The 25,087-nt window shown below is 42.2% G+C and overlaps 1 long non-coding RNA gene across 2 annotated transcripts in view; it reads right to left on the bottom strand.

Moving 5' to 3' along the window:
- Window positions 1–24,376, bottom strand: part of LOC123367607 — a 30,376-nt gene extending 6,000 nt beyond the window's left edge. Inside the window, exons 1-3 of one of the 2 annotated variants that reach the window (XR_006578554.1) lie at window positions 24,238–24,376; window positions 17,406–17,565; window positions 7,882–8,167 (exon numbers count right to left, since the gene is read on the bottom strand). This is a non-coding gene — a long non-coding RNA (uncharacterized LOC123367607). Of the gene's footprint in view, window positions 1–7,881; window positions 8,168–17,405; window positions 17,566–24,237 lie in introns of those variants that run through there. The other variant, XR_006578553.1, reaches the window with a different exon arrangement.
- Window positions 24,377–25,087: the final 711 nt, after the last annotated feature.

The raw sequence follows: 25,087 nt of genomic DNA, 5'->3' as shown, positions 1-25,087 counted from the left end.
TCAGCCTCTCCATTAGGTAATGCTTCTGTTCCCAAAGGTGTACCTCCTGCTCCATGACCCAGTTCATCAGTCTCTCTTCCTGCTGAGGTGCCTGATCCTCCCATGCCCTGAAAAAAAAACCTCAAACTGCTCCTGATTCCTCCTGTCCATGCAGGGGCGCCTCCAGGCCCCAGCACGCCAAGCGCGTGCTTGGGGCGGCAAGCCACTGGGGGCGCTCTGCCGGTCGCCGCAAGGGCGGCAGGCAGGCTGCCTTCAGTGGCTTGGCTGCAGAGGGTCCCCTGGTCCCCCAGCTTCGGCGGACCTCCCACAGGCAAACCGCTGAAGGCAGCCTACCTGCCGTGCTTGGGGCGGCAAAATGCTTAGAGCCGCCCCTGTGTCCATGCCAATGAACAAGTCTTCCAGGGTCCTCCTCTATCTGCCTTTGCTGCCTGTGGGGTGCTGCTCCTGCCCTCCAGGTGGAATGGTTTCCTTCTTGGGAGCCAGAGGTCCTGCCAGTTTGGAGACCCGGGTAGCATTATACCCACTCCAGGTGAAGTCGTGGGTCCTGATCTCCATTTGGGCCTCTCAGTGCCACTGTAATATTATTGATTTTCCCAAAAAGAAGGCAGGCCAAGATGTAAAATTGCAAACACATTGGCCTTCTCATTGAAACCTTACATTGATCAGCACCTGGATGTGGTAGGGGGGCAAATCAGCTGTTCTCAGAGCTGGATCCATTCTCACCTGTATTGATCTGTGAAGAGTGCAGTGGAAAGCTATGCTGATGTGGTGAGAGCAACTTGCTAATGCTGGTAAAAATGAGGGGACAGAGGACATTTATAGAGTGAGTAAGGGTCAGGTAGGAAAGGGCTCATTGAATTGTGGGAATGAGGCTGGAGGACTACTGAAACTTAAGCCTGGTACATGCTCCTTACCCCCATTCACTCTGCAGACTCACACAGGTATGGGGCCATGCCACAGCCTAAGGTGTGTACTTACGCTTAACCCTCAGGCATGCTAGTTTACTCACCCTCTACTCGCCTTCGGATAGGTGTTTAGTAGTGAACGGGGGAGTGTGGCAAAGCCATGTGCATGGACATGTGTGAATTCACTAGTGTGGGTATAGCCATAGATCACTCCCACAAGAGCCGATGGAACCCAGCGCTGAATCAACCTTACAGCTTGTCTTATATCAAAAAGAGCTTTTATGGGGAAGAGTTCCAGTGCCTGTTCTGATGTTGTGTAAGTTTCTATAACATTCAGTTATAGCAGGTAAAACTCCAAATGGCAAAGGACATGAGAAGGCCAATGTGTTTGCAATTTTACATCTTGGCCTGCCTTCTTTTTGGGGAAATCAATAATATTACAGTGGCACTGAGAGGCCCAAATGGAGATCAGGACCCTATCATGCTAGGCACCAAACACACATTGTAAGAAAATAACCCTTGTCCTGAAGAGCTTACGATGCAAATAGACAAGAGGCTGGGAGGTCAAAAAGAGAGAGAGATGAAGTGACTTGCTCAAGGTTTCAAAACAGGTCAGTGGCAGATCCAAGAATAAAACCCACATCTACTAAGTCCCAGGGTAAGTGCCTTATCCACTATCCCTATTTTGAAAAGATGAGCTTCACATTTTTCCATGCAGTAGCACGAACAGAATCTATATGCTTGGTTTCCAGAAAATCCCAAAATCCTAAAAAGGCAGAGGCACAGAACACTAAGTTGCTGCCCTACCTTCCTAGTTATCTGTAATGGGGGTGAGCAAGGAGGCTGCTGTCAGTTATAACCAAACACTTGTTTTCTGCAGTGGTATTCTGTGAAGGGTTTATTGTACTACCACATCTTTATCAGCTAGCTACATGCCCTGGTGTATATTGTGTGTGCTTCAGAAGGCTCGGGATTTGACAGTTCACTCATTTATAATAGTTATCACAATCTGATCCCACCTGGGACAAATGGAATCGTAATGCTAATCAGCAATCACAAGTATCTCCTTAAACATCATTTCATAGAATATTAAGGGGATGATCGATCTTATTTCATGAAAGAGAATACTGGCAAGTCTCAAGAAACCTAGGGAAGATGTAGAGATGGTTTTTTTGGTTTGTTTGTTAAAATACAAAACAAAACAAAAACCAAAACGGGAAACTCACCTGTCTGACTTTGAGAATCCAGAACTTCAAAGAGGAATGCTAGGAATGACAAATGACAACTGTCCTTTCTTACAAAAGGAAGGGACCTATCTCTAATATTTCATACAAAATTAAAATCAAACTGTGGATGCCTTCTAAAATTAATTAGTAGTACTCAACTCTCTGAAAGTTAAGCTTAATGACACTGAAGCCCCACAAGTAAATATTTTTGTCACAAGTAGGGATGACCCAGATTTCTTTAACAAACCAACTGCCTGGGTGTTAGCTTTTGGTATAACCCCTGTTATCCTTAGAACAATCTTTAAGCTTGTTAATAAACCTAACTGATAGATACTAGCAAAACCCATTCTGCATGCTTCCTAGATAGTGCTGCCCTGAAAGAACTTTTATCTAGTTTATGCCCACACATAAATCATGACGCTGGCAACTAGAGAATTAGTGAACTGTAGAGGAGGAGTATTCTAGCGTCATATGTTCTCCCTCTGCTCCCTCCCACCCCCGCCCTGCCTTTCTTGCTTCCCCAGTCTCACCTATTTGTATAGAGAGGACAACAGCATCCAATACCAGAACAATAGAAATCTGACCAGGAGCCAGCCACCCTGCACATATTACATAAAGAAATGGTGACCAGCTATAACATTCAAGGACAAATTGAATCTCCAAAATCAGAACCCACATTTTCAGCCTTTCTTATTATTACAAGAAGTCAAAAAAACTTTATAGGCTTGGAAGGATTAAATTTTTATTGGTAAGTGTCAGTCAAACACCAGTTTCACTGTACACACACACACACAAACCAATGAAAATATATTTCCATCAATAATATAAATCTACAGCTATGCCAAGAAAGAAAAATGCTGCTTAGAGAACTATGGTTTGATTTAAGCATATTTACTTAGCATATATTAACATATGATAGACAGTTTATTTGTTTACAGTTATAAAGCTTTAGTTTTTTTGAATTGTAACGTCTGTCATTAAATAATTGTCAAAACCCCACATAAATTGTTCACAGTTGCAGGACATTAAGTTGATACAAATAGAGAAAAGTGTTAACATAATATTATCAATCAAAAATTCTGCCAAGCCTACTTATTTAGAAACAAATGCCCACACAACTTCATTCACAGCTATATTTATGAAGAGACATGAAGGCTTACCTCTGAGGAGGTATATCATATTCATTCAGGAGAGGGGAAGGGTATCAGGACAAGTTACGTAGAATTGTCAAAGACTAAAACAATTGAATTAGAACTATGCTCCATCTCAGGAAGATATGTTGGAGCTTTTTAACAATAGGCAAGATGTGAATAAAATGTACAGACCAATTTTGCCCCGTTCAGACTTGGCAAGTTCCTTTCCCTTCTTTATTCATATTTTAAAAAAATTAAACCTCATATTTTAAAAAATTCTTGGCCCTTGAACATCCATGGCAATGTTATATCTCAAGGGGGAAGATTCCATGTTCCCATAATTAGAATATATTACAATGATTTCTTTATAGAGACAGGCTTCCTATTCGTACCCCCACATAATATTGTGGTGTGGAACCATATAAAGCCATAACTCCTTTTACTGTCCAGGCTACAAATGACTGTATGTGTGTGGGGGGGAGGTGTAATCTAACAGTAAAAGTAAATTTCACATGCAAAATAAAACTAGAGTTTTCAGCAACACTAATGTTGTACAAGGCAATTCACATTTTCAAAACCACATTTTCTAGGCAAATATATTTGAAGTCCAATGATGCCAAGACTTGGATAAAAACCACTTCCTAGTTGAAGCATGGACTGACATCTACATTTCTGTGTTTTATATAAACCTTTATGGAGCAAACAGGTCTATATCATGTCCCTCTTCAGAACATTGATTATTTGTAGAAAGACTCACCCATAAACTAATAAATCGGTAAACACAAGCCATTCTTGTTTATCCCAACAAAGAACCAAAGGTTTCCATTAACAGTGACATGGATTTGAGGTCAAAGAGTTGATCAGGTAGCTGTGAAAGAATAGTGGACAATTTCCTAATTTAATATCTCTGCCATGTTTGTAACCAACAAATCCACAACATGAATGGAACAAATAGTATCTTTCTGGAGTTACAGCATTTTGTTACACGATTCTATACCTAAATTATTTTGACTCAGATTATCCCTTCTCCCTCAATGGGTAGAGAGAGCAGACCAACTACCCCAGAACCAAACCCCATAGATCATCATCAGTGGGGATAGAATGGGAAGTGTAACCCCTTTTGTATTGCTCTTTCCTTCTCCTGATCCTGTGCGTGTCTTCTCTGGGGCTGGGAATCTGGACACTGGGAAAGGGTGTGCTTTGGGGTGTGGAAATGATCCTGTCCATGGAGTTACCCTTCCCAATCTAATTCCATTCAGGATTAACTTTGGGAGGCACCCCTTCCATGATGTGTAGCCCTCAATCCCTCCTTAAAGTTGATTAAGGCCAAGAAATTGACTGTGTGCGCGAGGGGGGGGCAGCTCAGTATAGAGTTTGGAGACATAAGCCTCTTCACAGCTGGCCTTTCAAGTTTTCACACACACACACACACACACACACACACACACACTCTCATTGGTTTCACCTACAAAAGCCACCAATACATAAGAACAGGCATACTGGGTCAGACCAAGGGTCCATCTAGCCCAGTATCTTATCTTCCAACAGTGGCCAATGCCAGGTGCTTCAGAGGGAATGAACAGAACAGGTATCATCAAGTGATCCATCCCCAGCTTCTGGCCAACAGAGCCTAGGGACACCATCCCTGCCCATCCTGGCTAATAGCTAATAATCCTCCGTGAACTTATCTAGTTTTTTTATTTTAAAACTCAGTCATAGTCTTGGCCTTCACAACATCCTCTGTCAAAGAGTTCCACAGGTTGATTGTGCATTGTGTGAGGAAATACTTCCTTCATTTATTTTAAACCTGCTGCCTATTAATTTCATTTGGTGACCCCCAGTTCGTGTGTTAGGAGAAGGAGTAAATAACACTTCCTTATTTACTTTCTCCAAACCAGTCTTGATTTTATAGACCTCTATCATATCGCTTAATCATCTATTTTCCAAGCTGAAAAGTCCCAGTCTTATTAATCTCTCCTCATATGGAAGCTGTTCCATACCCCTAATAATTTTTGCTGCCCTTTTCTGTACCTTTTCCTATTCCAATGTATCTTTTTTGAGATGGGGGGAGGCACCACATCTTCATGCAGTATTCAAGATGTAGGCATAGGATGGATTTATAGTAGAGGCAATATGATATTTTCTGCCTTATTACCGATCCCTTTCTTAATGCTTCCCAACATTCTATTAGCTGTCACCCTGTTTTGTGAAATCCCATTGTAGCTCTTCACAGTCTGCTTTGGACTTAACTATCTTGAGTAGTTTTGTATCATCTGCAAATTTTGCCACTTCAACATATTCATAAGTTATCTGGAAAAAGTGGAAAACAGTGAATAGGACTGGTCCCAGTACAGACTCCTGGGGGACTATGTACTTCTCTCTATTCTGAAAACTGGCCATTTATTCCTACCCTTTGTTTCCTATCTTTTAACCAGTTACTGATCCATAAGAGGATCCTCCCTCTTATCTCATGACAGTTTACTTGGCTTAAGAGCCTTTGGTGAGGGACCTTCTGGAGTGTAGGGGGACATTCCAACAACAATCTAAAGGAAACTCTACAGGAGTAGAAATACACCGAGAGAAACAACTAGCAATTTGAAAATGAGTTGAGATAGTTGAAAGGTAAGAACATTTAAAGGACAAGATTGACAGAATGATGGAGAAGCTGATAATACACAGATAATGATTGCTGACAGAATATCACTTGTGACATTATTCGCCATACTAGAGCCTCTAATCTAGTGGTTCTGAAACTGTGAGTAAGGACCCCAAAACAGGGTCCCCAGGGCTGGCGTTAGACTTGCTGGGGCCCACAACCGAAGCTAAAGCCTGAGTCCCACCACCTGAGGCCAAAAGCCAACGGCTTCAGCCCTGGGCAGGCTAGGCTCAGGCTTTGGCTTCAGCTTTGGCTACAGGCCCCACCTAGGGCTGAAGTCCTTGGGCTTCAGCTTTGCCTCCCCTACTGCCCAGGGTGGCAAGGCATAGGCGGGCTCAGGCTTCAGTCCCCCATCCCGGGGTCATGTAATAATTTTTTTTTGTCAGAAGAGGGTTGCGGTGCAATGAAGTTTGAGAACCCCTGCTCTAAGCAACAAGTTTCAAGTACAGACCAACTGGGTCATAGAAAAACATGGCTACTGAGTATAGCAGGCTAAAATTTTGTTGTGGAGGAGGGAAGGATGTAAAAAAAAATTTTTTTTACTTGTCTATTCAGGTTTTGCTAAGAAGGTTGAACACTTGTGAACAAAAGCGGGGATTTCATCAAAAAATTAATGAGAAAAAATACTCTTTAAAGCAGATCTGTTGCTGAATCGGAATCTCAGATTCAAGTTCAGCTCCAATGTGTGCTGTACTGCATGTTACAGTACACTTGAGAGAGGGATCTTTGTTTGATACTGGGCAAATACTACATTCAAAAAATGACACCAGTGTTCAAATAAATTTGACGTTGTTTAAAAAGAATAAACTGGCCCTGAGGAAGTTTAGGCTGAAAATTAGAAGGTTTCTAACCACCAGATAAGTCAAGTTTTGGAATAGCCTTCCAACAAGAGTAGTGAGGGCAAACACTTAACTAACGTTAAGATGCAGCTTGATAAATTTATGAACAGGGATTATATGACAGGATTGCTTGTGATAGCAGAGGACTGGACTCAGTGACCCAGGTACTCCTTTCTAGTCATATGTTCCAATTTAAACACTTCTATTTTTAGTCAAACGCTATTTGTAGAATGACAGTAATGTATAATTTAACATATTAAAATGAATAATTGTACCGAGGATTCAAGAAGCTCCATTACAAACACACATCTGCGTACAGCTGAGGTTACACTTTACATTGGTGGGATAGCTGTGGCAAAAAAATTAAATCAACTTGAATCTGTCATTGAGGGAGAAAGCTTGTATGAGTGTCAGTCCAAAAACATCATTACGTGCTGTTAAGGTTGACTTGCAGTGCCTCGTCCCTATCCAGAATCAGAGTTAAATTACACAATACAAGTAATCAATTATTTATATTGTGGTAGCACCAAGAAGCCTGAAACAAAGTTAGGGTCCCATTGCACTAGGCCCTGTATAAACAAATAGCAAGTGACAGATTCTGACCTAAATTGCTTTCAAATGTATTGTGCTATGCTACTCTTGAGCAGTACCCAGAAACTACAATACTGAAGCATGGGGCCAGCTGTGTGGCGCTACCCTCAAAAGGCTCCACTACTTTTTATTCATTTCTGGGTTGAATTCAAGGTTGATATTCATCTATTGATCCCTCAGCCAAGATTTTGCAGAAGTGACTAGTGATTTTAGGTGCCCAACTTGACAAGCCATAAAGGGGACAATTTTCAGAAAGTGTAGAGCAGCCACCCTTGGAAAAATCTGACCCTTTAAAAAATGTCTCAGGTTGGGCATCTAAAGTCATTAGTCACTTCTGAAAATCTTGGCCCTGCTGTGTATGGTTTATGTCTTTGCTACATAAGATCTCCTCTCTCATCAAGACAGTCAATATTACCTGGGGTTCTATTTCCCCAAAATATGAATTACTGGGGATTAGAGGCAAGGCATTCACAGTGAAAGACTCGCAGCTCTGGAGTTTGCTTCCCTCTGCTAGTTCAGAGCTCCCAGTTGTTGACATCCAGGCATGGTGAAAGGGTAGTTTGTCTACTCAAGCTTTTTGCTGAGGGAGGCAACAGCAGGGAATGGAGCACATTTTATCCTGGGACAGGAGACTTTGGGTTGACCTTTATTAAAAAAGGTGTATGAATATTGCTTCAATGCACATATGGTCCAATGGATTAAAAAACTTTTTCACATTAAAATAGTGGCTTTACCCAAAGCATCATGGCTGTTCAGGACACAAGGTGATAATGCCCTTGGACCCACCCTTCTTGCTTCAGCTGGTTAAGAATGAAGCCTAGGATAAGGAGAGAAATTTCATGATCTATTCTTATAGCTTAGATATAGAATCATAGATGATTTGGGTTGGAAGGGACCTCAGGAGGTCATCTAGTCCAATCCCCTGCTCAAAGCAGGACCAATCGCCAGATAGATTTTTACCCCAGTTCCCTAAATGGCCCCCTCAAGGATTGAACTGACAACCCTGGGTTTAGCAGGCCAATGCTCAAACCGCTGAGCTATCCCTCCCCCTTGTCACTTGTGCAACCTTAATTCTGCATCCATGTGTTATGTAGAAGTTCTCAACCTTTTTCTTTCTGAGCCCTCCCGCCCCCCACCCCCCAAACATGCTATTAAAACTCCATAACCCACCTGTGCCACAATAACTGATTTTCTGCATATAAAAGCCAGGGCCAGTGGTAGGAGGTAGCAAGCAGGGCAATTGCCTGGGGCCCCCACAAAGCTATATTGATCAGGCTTCAGCTTCAGCCCTGGGTGGCAGGGCTCAGGGATCTGGGCTTTGGCCCCAAGTGGTGAGGCTTCGGCTTTCTGCCCTGGGCCCCAGTGAGTCTAATGCTGGCCCTGCTTGAAACCATGGCTCTAGAGCCTTCAACTTCATGAGAGGTGAGCATGTCCAAAATAACTGTATTTGCAGTGTGGTAATGTTTTGATTACAATTGGCTAATGAACCCTGCTTATACCTTATACTAGATACTAATGAGATTCCTCTTACTGTAACTTGTTAATCAACATAGCATAACTGTCAGTCATAAAATGTATTTAAAAATAACCCTACAAGTGTGTGTTTGTTTATTATTTCTGTTACAAAAGCACTTTCAGGACCCTTTATTCTATGCAGTAGTTTTTCTTCCCCCCAGGATTTTTCTAAATTGCTCAGTTAATAAAGCTCGACATTAAAACTCTTCCAACTCAAGGGTAGCTATTTTTTGTATAATATAATATGATTTCATTGTCACTCTCCCTCCCCCCCCCAAAAAAGAAGTTTAATTAAGATTTTCAAACGACTAATTGATGTTTTTTGTACTTATTTGCATAATTCACAATACTTTCAGGATTTACTTTGCATAAATCAAATTCATTAACTTCTTGTTCACCTCATCACTTCTAAGCGAGTTTTTCTGCCTTTACTGGAGTTGAATTAATCCTCTGGAGATACCAGTATCAATGCCATGGCTAATGCTGGAAAACAGCATAATACCCTCACTGTTTCCATTTAAATGAGAACTCTAGAAGACTACTACTCATTAGCAGATTTTAGATCTTTCATTTCACTCTAAAAGAGTGAATCTTTTTATTACGTAAATTCTCTGAATAAAGATATAGGATTTAGGCAGCAGGATTGGCACCATCAGGAGAATAGGAATTAATTGACATACTGAATGCCAGTGGCCCATCTAGTCTGGTCTCTGTCTATTGTCAGAGGCTGGTTTCAGAAGAAGGTAAAGCAATGGACTATTATGGAATCACCTGTGCTGAAGGGGAAGTTTCTTCTTTACTCTGGGCGTTCAATGGTTGGTTTATGCCCTGAAGTCTGAAAGCATTTTTCTTATCATTTATTTATCCTATCTAACATTCTCCTTATCCTTAGAAAAGGCGGTTTAAAAAATTTGCTATGCTTTTGGGCTCAATGTTTTCTTGGGACAGTATGTTCCAGAGGGTAAAATTACATTATAAAAAGAATGATGTTGGTGGCCAGTGCTTTACAGGAGGTCAAACCAGATGATCTGGTGGTACCTTCTGGCCTTAAAATTCAATCTATTCCTAGTATCATTTTAAATTGTTCCCTCACAGTTTCACTGATGTCACTATGTTCTTGTATGGTTAAAAAAAAAAAAAAAAAAAAAAGTGCTCATTTACTTCCACTATACCATTTATTATTTCATACACTGCTAATGCACCCTCTTATTCAACTCCTTCTGTAAACTAACCAATCCTATTATTTTTCTATCGTTCCCAGCATAGAAGCCTCTCCACACTCCTGATCATCTCTGAACCCTCTCTATGTCCATTATATTTTTTGAATTGGTGTCCAGAACTGCACCCAATATTCCACATTACTGGAATTGATATGAGAGCATTCAGTGTTTTCTAGCCTGTTCTTTATATAGCCTAACATTTTGTTTTGATTGCTGCACAATGGGCAGATGTTTCCATTTGGCTATCCACAATGATGTACAGTTCCTTTTTCCTGAGTGCTTCTAGTTCTCTTAGAACCAAATGTGCACAAGTAGCGCAAATGATTCCTTCTGACAGGCACAACCTAGCTTTGGTTCAACAATAAGTTTCATGTTCTACCATCATGATACTCGGTTTCCTAACTTGGTAAGGTCCCCCTTGAATTCTTCACTGTCTTTTTTTAGCTTTGATTACCATCAGTGAATCGTGTAATTTTTGCAACCTTGGCTTAATATTGAGCATTTATATTATAGTAGCTCCAACAGGCCCCAGTCAGGTTGGGCCCCCAGTATACAAATATAGTTAACAGTACCTCTAAATGTGACCAGACATAATAAGTCAATAAAACAAATGAGTTGTTCATCTACTTCCCTACTTCCATTAATAAAGACAGAAAACATCACCTGTTCTAGTACAGAACCAGAGGGAATACATCTTTGAATATTTGCTATATTGAAAGTTGACCATATCCTAGTCTGTTTTCTGACTCTCAGCCAGTTTCTGATTTGTGGCAGTATTCACTGAAGTGTTGCAGGTGAGAAGTATTCCTAATAACCTCTTAGGAAGTACTTTATCCTGGGATTTTTGAAAATCCCAGTAGATAGTGTCACACCCAACCCTCTTTATCCACTCCTTTTGTGGACATGCTTGAAGAATTGTAGTGGACTGGAGAAACATGATTTTTTGTTACAGAAGCTATGCTGATTTGGCCTTATCAGAATACGTTCACTGAAGAGTTTTTTATAATACTATTTTAAATGATTGTTTCAACCAATTGGCCTGGACTGAAGTAAGGCTCACTATCCATGGTTCTCAGGATCAGCCCCAATGAGACTTTTGGTTATTTTCCCTCTCCCTCCACCAAGATTGGGACATTTACTACCCTCCAGCCCTCCTGTACAGTAACTGAGTTTAATGACAGATTTCAGAGGGGTAGTCTGTATCAGCAAAAACAATGAGGAGTCCTTGTGGCACCTTAGAGACTAACACAATTTATTTGGGCATAAGCTTTCGTGGGCTAAAACCCACTTCATCAGTTTGATATGTTATTGCAGATCAGATGAAGCATTGCATGCTGGGACCTGCAGTCACCACAGGTCACATCTCTATTGAAAACAGTAAACATGATTTTTTTAGTTTAATGGAAATGAGATGTGGCTTGTATACTCTTGGCTAGTTTCCAGTGTGGCTCTTCTTTGAGCAGAACTGGAACACTATGACCTAAAGGCTCTTACGTACCTTTTGTACATGAATCAGCTGCATTTTTTCAGCCAGATCTATTGATGTGATAATTCTTCTAGATAAAAATTGGTGTCACTTAACTTGACAGGAAAGAATGGAAAAGACAGTTTCTCCCATATGATACAGTTCAATAACTGTGCTTTCATTCTGATTGTCAATAGGGTGACCAGACAGCAAGTGTGAAAAATCAGGATGGGGGTGGGGGGGGTAATAGGAGCCTATATAAGAAAAAGACTCAAAAATTGGGATTGTCTCTATACAAGCGGGACATCTGGTCACCCTAATTGTCAAAGATATTCTATTTTACTTTCTTCATAAAGTCAAACTTAAAGGTAATAATTGCAGATATACCAATCTCCAAGAACTGGAAGGGACCTTGAAAGGTCATTGAGTCCAGCCCCCTGCCTTCACTAGCAGGACCAATTTTTTGCCCCAGATCCCTAAGTGGCCTCCTCAAGGATTGAACTCACAACCCTGGGTTTAGCAGGCCAATGCTCAAACCACTGAGCTATCCCTTCCCCCAAATGTCCTCTTGACTTTATCATTTGCAACTCCCAGTGATTCCATTCTAAAAAACTGGTAACTAATGATACTTACCCACCCTTTGTAAAATGTTTTGTGATCTATGGATGAAGAGCCCTATTTATGTATTTAAGTATTATTATAAGTTTAAAGAGCTCTTAAAAGCTTGTAAGAATATGTTAGTGCATCCACATCTTCTGCATGCATGTGACTTTTTCAACCATTGCTTATTTCTGGCTTTGACACTACACTGTTGCAGGAGGAACAAAACAGAATAAATTGAACAGATGACGCCTCTGGTAACAAAGGCTATACTTCAGAAACAGCATTGAAAGTTGTATTTAATTTGATAACATTTGTAGAAGACTTATTTTTTAAATTACTTACCTAGTTAGTATGTATTATTCCAAAACACAAGCTTTTGATTTTAGAAATTGTCAGAGGAAGTGAATATATTTCATTGCAATTCTTAAATGTCTTGCTTGGCAGTGCAGATATATAAAGCAAAGAACAAGAAAACAAATAATTTTTGCATAAAACAAGATTAAGTCTTAACAAGGTTTTCATGCCAACAGAGTGGAAGACAGTAATTTTTATACTGCAAGCATGAATATTAAAACAATGTTCATTCTTGACACATTGTAGAGTTCAAAGAATTTTTTTTTTTATTTCATTCCTCCCCCAGTCACTCCAAAAAGCTTTGGTCTGTTACAGACTAGAGACATAAACCACACACACACACACTAAGTATTATGAGCTTTTGGCCCAGATCTCCATTATTTTTCTGGTTTATTTACCAAATATTTTTCAGATGAAACACCTTCCTTAGTCACAAGAACACAGCTAGGATTAACTAATTCAATTCCTTTAACTGCCCAAGCAACTTTTCTGAGGCATGCCCATGTGTTCCATGTGGTAGGCTTGAGACATACATATTCATCGTCCTTTAACCTGAACACTCTCACAGATAAACCCCAAGATTTTACATTTTTGTGACTGAGGGTTTTTTTTTAATTATTTCTTACAGATAAAAGCAGGGAACAATTAGCAATGGATCTCTGGGATCCATAGTCATCACCTGGTCCCCTTTCCACCATAATACCTGGATAGACAACAGCCAATAGCAAGCCAGGAAATAGCTAGAGAGCAGCAATGGGGAATTTTAAAAGCCATACACCCCAATTTTAGCACAATGCTCCCAGATTTTCATATGACATCCTGGTGTCCCAAGAACTTTTGGCCCACAGATCAACATTTTACAAAAGCAAATTTTATAAATAAGGTAAAGGAGGCAAAGTGATTTGCCTAAGACCACATAATGAGTCACTATGCTCTGATTGCAAGTCTGTGCATGTTTTCTCTAGATATTTATATCACATCTCAGTGCTCTCTAGGCACAAAATTCATTATAGCACAACAGTCCTCTTAAGGATCTCTGCAAGGCTTATGAGCTCCATAAGAATCCATGCTGGAATTGGAGGCACATAAGGAATGTCTTAGTGCAGAGTTAACTCAGGGTTTTAACTGGGGTTGCCCCTAACCCAGCTCCTGTCCACACACACAAACTTTGGGGATGCTTTCAGCCCAGGCTAGCTGGCACAGATGGGGCTATAGACCAAAGCCAGAGTAATGGTTTCACTTGGGCTGGAACCTGCCCACTCTGCAGTCACACAGATTAAACTGCTCCAGTGCTAACAGTCTCCAGTGCCTTCCACCATTCTTCCTGTGTATCCAGAAGAACAGATAACTTCTCCCACAATTCACTAGGAAAGAATCAGGGCAGCTCAGCTGACTGCAGTACAAAGAACCACAAGATATGCCTGGTACTGCCAACTCTCACAATTGTATTGCGACTCCAGGGATTTTGGGTGTGTGGGGGGGTTAACCTGGCTCATGAAAACATGAAAGGTGCCAACTCACAAATTTCCTGTATTCAAATTGGCCACCATCTCCTCTTACTGTCAGTGGGGCTGAAGCCAGCAAGATGTCTGCCATTTCTCTACAGTCTATCTGTATGTGGAAGGGAGGCTGCCCGCCACCTCCCACTGTTTTCAGTGAGAGTGAGATTGAAGCCAAGCCCACAATCAAAATGGCTGCCCCTCTGTGGTTCAGGGAGCTAGACAGGACACAGGGATTGAGAGAAACAGCATGGTCCCTTTGAAAGGTAGAGGGGGAGAATGAGGTGCATGATGAAGATTTTGAGATTGCAGGGGACTTGGGGGCACCGGGGAGGCTGAGAGCTGGTGCAGAGGACAGTGATCGAGGTGGATGGGATAGAATGTCAATTCTCCCAGCCTGGGGGAATGCAAAGCAAAGGGCATCCCCTTTAAGCAACCAGTGGACAACAGTGTTGCCAACTCTTGCAAACTGAGTTGCAGAATTTTGACACCTGTAGGAGGAGCTGTTGCAATGATGTGAGAAACTCCATTCTGATCCTACCGTTTCTAGGCCTGGGCACAACTCTGTGCAAGAGCCTTGAGACTGAGGGCAAACACCTGCCCTGTCTCTGAGCCCTGCCTTTAATATGAAATTGTCCTGGGACAACAGACTGCGGAGTCTGAGAAAAGTACTGCTGGGATCAGGGCCCCAGACCCAGCAGCAAAACTTCCCTCCTCCCATTGCCCTGGGATTTCTCCTCTCCTTGGGATCTAGGCAGAAGCAGCCCTGGGGAAAAGAGTGCAGCAGCAAGGAGTCATGGAGGTAGTGCTGCCACCATGGGGCTGTCACAGGAGACCAGGGAGCAAGGAGCCAAGGCAGTTGTAATTTGGGGGGGATCTAATTCATGATTTTTGATCTCTTGAAGCTGGCAATATACTGTGTCCCTAGAAGTCCTAGTGACACACAGAGGGAAGCACTGCACAAGAGAAGACACAATAATTCAAGTGTGACTGCAGTGTCCACTCAGACCTGGGTGTTGCCAATCACTTGAGTTAACCAGATTAATACATTTATTCCTTCACTGCAGAGTTATCTTCTTGACATGGGCAGAAAATGCAGGTGAGGGTGGCAGCACTACCAGCAAACACAGGTAAAAACTAAGTGTGAAGATGCTGGGCCTCAGGCTAATAACATAAGAACATAAGAAAGGCCGTACCGGGTCAGACCAAAGGTCCATCTAGCCCAGTATCTGTCTACCGACAGTGGCCAATGCCAGGTGCCCCTGAGGGAGTGAACCTAAAAGGCAACGATCAAGTGATCTCTCTCCTGCCATCCATCTCCATCCTCTGACGAACAGAGGCTAGGGACACCATTCTTACCCATCCTGGCTAATAGCCATTTATGGACTTAGCCACCATGAATTTATCCAGTCCCCTTTTAAACATTGTTATAGTCCTAGCCTTCACAACCTCCTCAGGTAAGGAGTTCCACAAGTTGACTGTGCGCTGCGTGAAGAAGAACTTCCTTTTATTTGTTTTAAACCTGCTGCCTATTAATTTCATTTGGTGACCCCTAGTTCTTGTATTATGGGAATAAGTAAATAACTTTTCCTTATCCACTTTCTCAACATCACTCATGATTTTATATACCTCTATCATGTCCCCCCTTAGTCTTCTCTTTTCCAAACTGAAGAGTCCTAGCCTCTTTAATCTTTCCTCATATGGGACCCTCTCTAAACCCCTAATCATTTTAGTTGCTCTTTTCTGAACCTTTTCTAGTGCTAGAATATCTTTTTTGAGGTGAGGAGACCACATCTAAGAAACATCATAGTAAAAAAACACACAACATAAGAATTGTTCCAGTTCTTTAGTGTTTCCCACCTGAAGAAAATGGCTTGGCCAATTTAACTCATTGCAGAGACAAACTCCATGGGGGTGGCCTATGGATAGAGGCTTTTTCAGTTGGGGATAGCAGAACCTTGGACCCCAACGATGTGAGGGGAAAGGCTACAAAGGCTCTTGTTGTGTTGAGGCCAGAAGAGTGGCTGTGGAGAAGCTTTGTTACTGTTCTGCAATTTCTCCTCTCCTGTAGATCCCTAGTGTCCAGCCCATGTAGCTAATCCTGCAAATAGGATTTACCTCCACAGAGGAAGCAGCTGCGGCAAACTCATTTTTCCTTAATTTAAGTTCTTCCTTGCTCCCAGACAGTCGGGGCGACTCTACGTATTTTGCCGCCCCAAGCACGGCAGGCAGGCTGCCTCGGCGGCTTGCCTGCGGGAGGTCCCTGGTCCCGCGGATTCGGCGGCAGCCTGCGGGAGGTCCACCAAAGCTGCAGGACCAGCGGACCGTCCGCAGGCATGCCGCCGAAGGCAACCTGCCTGCCGCCCTCACGACAAATGGCAGACCGCCCCCCGTGGCTTGCTGCCCCAAGCACGCGCTCAGTGTGCTGGTGCCTGGAGCCACCCTGGCAGACAGTACTTCCCTGCCAGCTCCTGGCCAGAATGGCATGGCTGTAATGGAGGATGAGAAGAAAACAGATCAAGAGAGAGAGGAGTTTCTAAATAAGAGTGAAGGGAGTCAGTTAGGACCTGCTGTTCCTCCCTACATTAGTTGCATGGCCCTGCCTCCTATGCAAATATTCCTACTCACTCCCTCATGAGGGGACCATCCACCAGGAATTAAACTAGTAGGAATTAGCCAGGTTCCTAAGAGTTAATGGGTTTGTGAAGCTCTTAACAGAGATGAAAAGCATTATGCCTTCTTTAGGGTGTTTAATTTTTAACCACCACACTGGAAAGATAATCCTTAATTACATTATCAACTATTTTATTTGAAAGCATTGTGGTATCATGTTTTTACAGATCACAAGCCTTCTTTTCCTGTGTGTTTACAATATTTTGATTGGATTGATTGATAAGTTAATTGGAAATGGAGGATTTTAATTAAGTACCTATTTTGTACACAGTTTTTGACTATTAGGGTCATGTATTGTGATAATCTTTTAAACTTAGCCAACTGAATACATAACAAACAGGAAATAAAACCTCTCAGGAAGCTCCACACTACACGTGCCATTGAACAAATGATTTGTACAGACCAACAACATTTGATTTTATCAGTGCCATTTGGCAGAGCAGCAACAAAGAAAAATCATTACAAGGATCAAAGACATTGAGCTCCTGACTGGCATTGAAGTCACGAGCCTTAAGTCTGAGATGTGACACCTGACCAGAAGGTGACTTTCTCCTTGCTGCTCTGTGGCCACATCCTAAACAGCAACAGGAGGCAGCTTCGAATGCTGGGTTTAGTGATTACCAACAGGAGCAGGAATAGTCTTTGCTTCTGCAGCAAGGAGATAAGCTGCTAAATTCCACAGTTTAAAGTTGCATTTTGTATTAAGAGATTGCTACCAGTACCTACCTGTGGATTCTAAATTTCAGACCTCGGGGAGCCAATGAAGCAACTTCACACCAGCCTTGAATTCAGCCTCTCTTCCTTTTTCAGGAGACAGAAGAAACTGAACTCCCCCACCATCCCATCTCCTGGCTCTTCCCCTCCTCCAAGGAAGAATGGATTGGAACTAAGAGCAGAAACAGAGGAAGATATTTTATTAGGTGACACTGGAGACCAGAAAACATGAGCTAGCAAAATGGAATGGAAATCTTTCCCAGAATACCAAACACTTCAGCAGTTGGGAGTGCAGTGCACTGAATGTTACATGAGCATTTGACTGCGTATATTTTAAGGCTTGCTTGCACACAGATAAGTGCATTCATCTGATGTTTCGATTAAGTTCGTGTCTATACACTGTAAGTGCAGATTTAGTGGCTTTGTGCTAAGAAAACAAAGTGTGCTCAGCTAACTAGAAGCTTTAAAATGTTCTTTTTTCAGGGACCAAATCCCAAAATCTTTAATCATTACCCAGGCAAAACTCCCTTTGTAGGAGTAAGGACAGCAGGATTTAGTCCATCAGCTCATAGCAACGGCGAGCATATTTCTTGGTCTGGCTTTCAGACCACATGGCCTACCTCTGAAATAGTTATGCTCTGCCTGTAACACTGACTTTCTACTCAGAAGGCAAGATCTGTCAAACAAACAAGCTCCTCAGGGCACTTTAACACATCCATTTCTCAATTTAAAATTTTGTTTGCAAGAGCAGAGTTTAAAAACAGGAACCATATCTTTCTGTAGGTCTAACCAGGCAATGTGGACAACAGGGCACATATCCTGATTGGAGGCTTTGGGAACTAATGTAATAGAAATATTAGATTACACATACAAAAATTAAGGTTGAAAAAGCAAGCACTCGAAAATCAAGCCACAATTAAGGTACAGCCTGTGATTACACTGTGACGTTGCACTCTATGTGTTTATGGAAATATGCTTATAAGTGTAACTATAACATAAGGGAATATGCTTTATGCTAGATATGCCATGTGACATATCTTTGCAAAGGTTATGATCTACTGAATATATTCATCCTATTTGTATGCATGTATCATTTTTATATCTGAAGTTATGAGCATTGGCTCTATGCTTGTATTTGACGTGTTTGCTGTAGGAAACACACAAAGGAGGTTTGGCCAACATATTGTGAAGGGGCTATTCAAGTAATTGGGAGTGCTTAACTAACAATGGACTTTGGGAGACGCCAATCCATATCTGAGCTTTCCTGGGAACGTTCAAACTAACATAAACAATGGCATCGGCCTGCAAAAAGCTGAATCATTCATGGACATGTGACTTGCCCAGGGGGCTACAAACTCCATCTTGTTGCTGTGATTTTGCACAGAAGAACAAAGGGGTTTCCACCCACAAGAAAGAATATAAAAGGCCCTAGAAGCCTCTCCATTTTATCTTCAGCTGGCTCAGGAGATGGCCTCTCCACCCCAAAGAGATGCCTGAAAGAAACTGGAACAAAGGACTGCAACTATGGGGCTGAGAGTGATTGCTGGACCCAGGCCATAAACTACAACGTTGGTCTGAAAAGGATTATACCGGAGATAACATCTAGGGTGAGGAGTTAGTATTTGTAACTAAATCCTTAGTGTATTAAGTTTGCCTTGCATATTGTGATTTATTTTACTTTGTAACTTACTTTGTTCTGTCTGTTATTACTTGAAACCACTTAAATCCTACTTTTTATACTTAATAAAATCACTTGTTTATTAATTAACTCAAAGTAATTAATTAATACCTGGGGGAGCAAACAGCAGTGCATACCTCTCTATCAGTGTTATAGAGGATGGATAATTTATGAGTTTACCTTGTGTAAGATTTATACAGACTAAATCAGATTCTTCTGGTGTTTGGATCCCATTGGGAGCTGGGTGTCTGGGTGCTGGAGACAGGAGCACTTCTTAAGCTGTTTTTAGTTAAGTCTGCAGCTTTGGGGGCATGGTTCAGACCCTGGGTCTGTGCTGCAGAAGGCTAGCGTGTCTGGCTCAACAAGGCAGGGTTCTGGAGGCCCAAACTGGCAGTGAAAATGGACTCAGAGGTAGTCTCAGCACATCAGGTGACAGTCCCAAGGGGGTATCTGACCAAACCCATCACAGTCACATCATAGTATCAGACAATTTTTTTGAAAATGTCTTTACACCTCATGCTTGTGGAGAAAGCCTTTTGCAACTCTCTCTGTGCTGAGAGCCCTCAGATCTACTTCTGTGCTCCAGACCTGTCTCCTTCTGTTCCAACTAAATTCTCAGCTTCTCTCTGACATCTCATCAAGGATATCTAGCCATCAGCACAAGCTCAACCTGGCTAGAACAAGCTCCTAATTTCCACTCCCTTCCTAAGGCCTCCTCACTGATCAAAAAAGGAGATAGTCACTCAAGTCTGTAACCTGGATGTTATCTTGGACTCTGACCTCTTGCTGGGTCCTCACATACAGGTGATGTCTAAATCTTGTCAATGCTTTCTGCAGAACATCTCTAACCTATGGCTTTTCTGATCCATCCACACAGCTAAAACTCATCTTGCATCTCGATTACTGAAACATCCTTCTCTCTGGTTTTGATAAATGCAGTCATGTCCCACTCATATCCATTTAGAACATTGCTGCAAAGACCATTTTCCTAGCCCATCATTCTGACCATGTCTCTCCTTGCTTTCAATCCCTCCATTGACTCCCACTTCTCTGTTGCATCAAATATAAGCTACTGGTCTTCACTTTTGAGGCCCTTTGTGGTCAATCCCTACCCTACCTATTATCTCTCATTCATTATTGAGCGATTGATGCTCAGCTCCTATGGGCCCATGATGCCAGCCTCTATTGCCCACTTCATTTTTCAAACAAGCACCTTCATGCTTTCTCCCATGTTACCCCTTACACCTGGGAAACGCTCCCTGTAAACATCTGCAAAGCTACCATCATTATCCACCCTCAGAACCCTCCTCCTAACTCTCCTTTGCTATGATAGCTACAGAAAAAATTGACAACTGTTAGGCTGCTGGTGGGCTGTGACCACAGCCTATAACCAATACTGAGTCATTGTTTCCTTCTACTGCCCAGGCTGTATCCATTGGTTGTCTTTTTTGACTTATACTTAGACTGTAAGATCCTTGGGGCAGGGGCCAACGTTTTGTGTTTGTACAGCACCTAGCACAGTGGGGTCCTGACCCATAACTAGGGCTTCTAAGTGCTATGGCAATACAAATAACAACATTACTCAAGTGTAACCAATGTAACAACATCAGCCTGAGTCTACAGCCAGCCAAAAACAATAGCTCCAACAGGTGCAAGCTGCTCTGTTTGTCTCTACTGGTTTCTTCTCTAGAGGAAGGCAGGCTTTCCTCACCACCCCATTGGGAGTTTGTGGGTATGTGGAAACTTTGCTGCTGCCAGTCCACTGAACATCTGCTAGGGTGATGTCAGCAGCAGCCCTCACACACAGTAGGTAGAGACAGACACCTCCTTCCTCCAGGACTGAGCCCAACCTGTGTGAAGACAGTGGATGATGGTGTGGAGAGCTCCAGCCTGCCCAAATAGAAGTGATGGCAAGTCCCCATCAGACAGCCCATGAATGGGTAGCCTCACTATCCAAGGGATGTGGTCATGTGAAATGTGCCTTGGACCCCAAATCACCTTTATTCTCCCCTAGCGTAAGGGGTTGTGAGGAGGACCCACCTCTTCATAAAAAGGGAACGCTCTGGGAGCTAGGCAAGTTCATTGCCTCTATCCCCCAAAACGTACAAACTTTCCTCCTAGGACTATATGATCTTGAATTACTGTACAAATATAATTATCTGCAGAAGGGGAAGGGCATGCCAAAAACGTATTTATCACCCAAGCATTATAACATGGTTGATGATCAAACAACCTGTGAAGCTGAGATAATTTTCTTCATTTTCAAGTAGCCACTGGAAAGCCTCATTACATGCCTGAAGTTGCATTGCTTAGCAACAACATTTCAGAAATTCAAGTTATCAGCATGATCACTAATAAGACAGTACGCCGCAAAAGAATTCTGCATAAACTTGATGCATTTGCATTTCAAAATAAATGAGAGTAAATGTCAGAATGATTTTTGGAGCATATCAGCTCTTCTTGCCATAGATATGTTGCATTCTCACTAACATTTTCAGATTAGAATCAAATCTGAAATGTTTCTAAAAAAAGTGTACAATATTTCTCTCACAGATATAGAATATACCCACATGATTCTTCTAGGTTAGCTAAATAAGTCTGCTAAAGTTATCTGAAATACATGCTTTGAAAATATGGAAAATACAAGTAGATTTATAATAAAGTGATATTTTCCACAGAACTATCCTTTAACCAGATGTTTGCTATAACTAGTTACAATTAGCAGGCTGCAAAGCACTGAGCAATTTGAGGGACTCTCATTTTACTTAAATATGCCTTTAAATATTTTTCAAAACCTAACAAAATATGCAGGCAAAAAAGATTATTAAGGTAAAGTTAAGGGTAGTAGTAAATAATCAAAGACCTGCATGTATAAAGCATACAAGAGCATTGTAGTTGCCAGAACAAAACAAAAGCCAAAAGCTTAGAAAGTCCAGAATCTGAGAATTTTGGTTAAACTAGAAGGAAATGCAAACATGGAAATGTACAGTTACAGTAAACCAAACAACCTTAACTCTGCTGCAGTAGTGACACACAGAGATTCTCCTCTGGCCAGAATGTATTAATGTCATAAATGACAGAAGTAGAATACCTTACTTTCAATCGGGTCATGGTTAATCTGAGTGCACCCTTTATGACTATAGGGAGTCTACACACAGGAACGACAGACTTACTTTGCCCCTTTCTTATAAGGCATAGCATACTGAAGGCAATCATCCCCTATTCTTCATTAAGGTTCCATGGGCTACAAATATTATAGCTATTTATGCATATAAATCCCATTTGGCCACAACATGAAGTAATAATTCATACGCGCAAGGGGCACAATTAAGGTTGCACAGACAATCTAAATTCTGCCATTTCCTTACTTCAGAGTCCTTGATTTTGCAACCTTAATGTTTCTTTAACTTACTGTGTGTGTACGTATATAATTTTCCTAGGTTTTTAAAATACACAAACTTAAAACAGAAATTCCATCATGTTGCATCACTGACACCCACATGATTCATTAGCAGGAGCAGAACCATGAGATCCACTGCACAGACCTCTGCCATTTGAGCTGACAGAGTAATTGATAGCAGTAGTAGGCTGTCATCTTCTGTGTGAACCAGCACTACATGGGATGAGCCACACACTTTGCCAGTCAGTTTCACAGATATATGATGACAGAAGAGGAACAGAGAGACTTGGTAAGCTTGGGGACCATTTACGGTGACCAGACAGCAAGTGTGAAAAATCAGGACAGGGGTAGGGGTTAATAGGCACCTATATAAGACAAAGCCCCAAATATCAGGACTGTCCCTATAAAATTGGGACATCTGGTCACCCTAGGTCCATTCCAGGCTCTGGAAGGCTGTGTGCTATAGTGAGCATAGACTCTTTTACCCATTTTCCCAATCCTGACCGCTTCTGCCCCATCCCCTTTAATCTATCATTGTTCTAGTACTGTCTCTTCCCCACCCCTGGCTTTTCATCCCAACCCCAGGCTCCTTGCTTAGCCAGTGCTGGTCTCGCCATCTGAGCTCCAGTCATCCCTTACTCCCAATTCCAGTTCCTTATCTAATCCTTTTCTCTTGTTCATCTCTCCACTGCCTCCTAGTCCCAGTCTCCCACCGAAAGCTCCATATTCAGTCTCCATTCCTTGTCTTAGTCTCTTTGTCCAGCTAATCCTAGTTCTACCCACACAACCCAGCTCCTCAGCATATCTGTCTTCCCCTCTCATTCCTTCCTCCCAACTGGGTCCTAATCCCAGTCTCAACTCCCCCATCTCCACATCCAATTCCAATCTTCTCCCCACCACTGGCTCCCAGTCTCCCTCTGTTTCTCTCCACAGTTCCTACTTCCAGTCTTCCCCTCTCCACCCCCACTGGCTCCAGCTCTTGTTCCTTCTAATTGGAGTCAGATGGCTTTCTTCTCCATGCTGCTAGGGCCCAGCAGGCAGCATTGAGAGCATGTATCCTTGCTCTCCATTTCAATGCCTGGCTCCACCTTGGCCCTCAACCACTAGGAGCAGTAATTACTGGCAAAGTCCTGCTTAGTCCCTGCAGCCCTAGGCTGAAGAATGATCATTGTGGATAGAACCTTCATAGAATTTAGCTGCTCACACTGAGCATGTACAAACAGATTTTTCAAAAATTTATAACTTGGTCAAATTTGAGAATTTTCAATGCAAAGGTAAAAGGCACATGCCTGATAGAGGCCACCCCCTGCCAAGTTTAGGCACAAATCAGAGCACTAGAGATTCTCAAAGAAAAGGTTGGCAGATTTTTATATATATATATATATATATATATATATATATATATATATTTATTTTTAAAACATGGTACATAATTGCATTTTCTCTACTCTCAAATTTGGCAAGAGCTGATTTGTTAAATTAAATGCAACTGAAAACAGGTTCTTATAATGGGAAGCATCAGACAACCTTAACAGCTGGTACCACCAGCCCTATCTGTAATACAAACTCCATTTGGGCCACGTAAGAAGTCACTACGGTTTCAGACACAGCAAAAGTTAATTGAGTGACAAAGCATCATATATGGTATAAAAGCCATGTCCAAAATCAGTTCTTTTACAGTTCACCCCAAAAATGTGTGAGTAGATGGCTTTACTACTCTCCTTCCCCCCAAAAATCCATACATACTGCATAGAGTCAAAACTTACCCCTAACCCCTTCCTGGGCTTAAGCTTTATTTGCAAACAGTAAAACAAATTCAATGCCAAACTTTCTTCCCAAGTTTGGTAAACTACTAGCCAGCCCCAGGATGCCTCCCTAAAGGCCATTCAACCTAGAGAGTCACTCCCCTATAGCCAGGATGAAGTTAACAAGCACCACATGCTGCAATGAATCAATAAGAATCCATCAACATTTCCCTAAAGAGTTTCAACTCCTGCTAATAAGTGGGGACAGAAGAACCATCAGATCCTAATTTAAAGCATCTCCTCCATATTTCAGATGCCCAGCCAGCTCTACAGCATAGGAACCACCGCTGTAGGGTGCATACTGGGCAGGACCCAACCCCCCTGGGGGACAGCATCTGACCAAAACCACCCCAGGCCTCCACCCCCAGACTATTTACTGGGTCACAACAGGCCATGAACTTTTACAAATCGGTCCTGAGCCCAAAAATGTTTAGAACCAATGGTTGAGAGCCCTCACCTGGGATGTGGGAGATCCAGATTCACTCAATTCCCACCTCTGCCAGAAGGGGAAAAGGGATTTGCACAGAAGTCTTTTCAGGTGAGCACTCTAACCAGTGGGCTACGGGATCTTTTGGTGTGGGGGTCTCCGAGTCTCTCCTGTTGAAGCTGTTCCACTATGGATAAATACTGAAAGAGTGATTGGAGCATGGAGACTACACCCTGGATCTCCCACCTCCTAGCCCTAATGACAAGGCTTCAGAGTCATTCTCACTCTCTTTCTCTCTCACTGGCCCATGGTATCTGAGAGATGGGAGTTGAAATCCCTTCTCCCTTTCTGGCAAAAGGGGGAACTGAAACTTGCGTCTCCCAC

Source organism: Mauremys mutica, chromosome 3 (assembly GCF_020497125.1).
Source record: "Mauremys mutica isolate MM-2020 ecotype Southern chromosome 3, ASM2049712v1, whole genome shotgun sequence".
NCBI classification, from domain to species: domain Eukaryota; kingdom Metazoa; phylum Chordata; order Testudines; family Geoemydidae; genus Mauremys; species Mauremys mutica.
Note: the sequence above shows the minus strand (reverse complement) of the source record. Positions and strands in the feature narration are given on the sequence as shown.